The sequence below is a fragment of the Chenopodium album genome, chromosome 7 (genome assembly GCF_948465745.1).
Source record: "Chenopodium album chromosome 7, dcCheAlbu1.1, whole genome shotgun sequence".
NCBI lineage: Eukaryota > Viridiplantae > Streptophyta > Magnoliopsida > Caryophyllales > Amaranthaceae > Chenopodium > Chenopodium album.
The window spans coordinates 22,025,996-22,028,335 of NC_137840.1; the positions used below are offsets into that span (position 1 = coordinate 22,025,996).

General features: G+C 37.5%; 1 non-coding gene across 1 annotated transcript; it reads left to right on the forward strand.

Annotated features, from left to right (window-relative positions):
- The first annotated feature begins 1,414 nt into the window (after window positions 1-1,414).
- On the forward strand, window positions 1,415-1,520 carry LOC145641133 (small nucleolar RNA R71). Its single transcript, XR_014115200.1, has one exon. It is a non-coding gene; the product is annotated as a small nucleolar RNA R71 (small nucleolar RNA).
- The last annotated feature ends 820 nt before the right edge of the window (window positions 1,521-2,340 follow it).

Below are 2,340 nucleotides of genomic sequence, written 5' to 3' on the forward strand. Positions count from 1 at the left end.
TGTTCTTTTCAACTCAAAATCTCCTTAAGGAACATTGAATAATTTTGAATTTGTTCTATCACATCGATAAAAGGAAGAGTAATATGAAGTTGTCTAAGAATCTCTATAAATTTCCCAAATTGCTTGTCTAGGTTGTGCCTATTAAACTTTTGGGGGGTAAGGGAGCTTAGGTTTGTAAAATTTTCTGTCTATCTCTTTCACCTTCTCAACTTGTTCCTTATTGACTTCCTCAACTAAAGTATTCTCATCTCCTTCATTCTCAATTTGACCATTGCTAAGACTATCATTAGCATCACTCTTCTTAGAGATTTCACTGTTAAGAACCCTACCACTTCTAGTCACAATAGCATTCATAGGGCTCTTAAGATCTAAGATTTGTGAAGACAAAGAAGAAAGATTTGTAAATTCCTTAAACTCATTAGCCAATTGAGAAATTTGGTTCTCTAATCCCTTATGGCAATTTAACATGTCATTGAATTTCTCATTACTTAGGGTTATGTAGGTGTTCAACAATTTGGCTTTCGTCTCTATGACACCTTCCAAGAAACTCCTAGAGGAAAATGATTGATCATACAAATTATCACTATGTTCTTGGGTATTCGGGACAAATCCAAGTGGGGCATCTCTTTGACCATTCGATTGTAAATTTCCCCTACTTTGATTGTTCCAATTACCTCTACATTGATTTTGGCCACTATCGTGATTATGGTTACAATAACCTTGGTTATAGTCCCCATATCCTTGGCCATGACTTTGACCGATATAACTATGGTTGTTATAGGTACCACAATTCCCTTGGATTCCATGGTTTCTATAACCGCCATTTTGGTTATAATTCTCATAGTTCATTTGATTGTGATAATTCCTATTTCCAACATTCCTTTGAGCATCAAATCTAGGTCCAACATTGTTATTAGCAACTAAGTTCACATGTTCATTCTCAATCCCAACATACTCATTACAAGAAACATTAGGGCAAAAAGAAGCATCATGATCATTCATTCCACACAAATCACAAAACCAACATTCTCTAATCATGCAACAAGAAGAAGGAAGAGAGTTAGAGGAAGGAGTACCTCTCCCCTTAATTTGGGAGGGAAGAATCGGTGCTTGTGAGGTCGCGCTCTCGAGCTTATACTTGATAGAATCTACCTCCTTTCCTAAATCCAAAATATGAGTTGACAAATTGATAGCATTGAGTTGTTCCATTGAGCATCCCATTGTATAACTCTTGTTTATCGACTCCTTCTCACAATCTTGCCATTCCATGTAGTTTCCAACTACATCCTCAATGATACCTACAACCTCTTCCTAGGTCTTATTCATAATTGGGCCTCCGACTCCGGCGTCTAGACTTGCTCTCCCTTGAGGACTCAAACCGCCATAAAAAATTTGAATTATTAGGTAAGTGGGGATCCCATGGTGAGGACACTCACATTGGTAATCTTTATATCTCTCCCATGCTTCATAATGGCTTTCACTAGACTTTTGCTTGAAACCTTGAATTAAAGCTCTTGCATCCGCCGTTTTCTTTTGAAGGGAGAAACGGGAAAGGAATTCCTTGGTGACTTCATCCCAAGTTCTCAAATAATTAGGCTTCACTTCCTTATCTAGCCACTCTTGAGCTCTTCCAATTAGAGAAAAAGGAAATAGATTAAGCCATATGAATTCTGGAGCTACCCCGCTCACCTTAATTGTGTTGCAATATTTCTTGAATTCCTTAAAATGATTTAGGGGGCTCTCATTAACTCCTCCACTATAATTCTCCTTTCGATTAAGGTTATCATTACCGGCATGGTTTCAAATTCAATATCCGGGATTAATAATGAAGAAATCCCGCTCTCATACTTGTATGCACCCGGAGTGCCAAACTTCTTCAATGTAACCCTTTGAGCTTCTCCCATGTTCACTTGCACACAAATACTCAAACAAAATTATTAGTAGCACGGCTACAAATGTAGCCTAAAGAAGAAAACCTTTTAGTATTTCAATTTTTTTTTGGGAAATAGACTCAACAATAATAGCAATCATCTACGCCATTCCCCGGCAACAGCGCCATTTTTTATCTAGGGCGAGACTAGGTTATTGAAAACTAATCTACCCTTGGTCAAAACACAATTTATAATCTCTCAACACACCCCTATACCAAGCATAGAGTAAGTCGAGGGTCAGACCACTAGGAATGGGAGGTGAATGCTTAATTCAAAGCTAAGCTATTTCGAAGCAAATGAGGTGAGGTGTGTCTATTCTACCAATCAAACAATCAAAACGAAAATCAAATTTTTCAAGCACTAGGGTATGGATACTGATATACTCGTAATTAATTCAACTAAGTCAAGT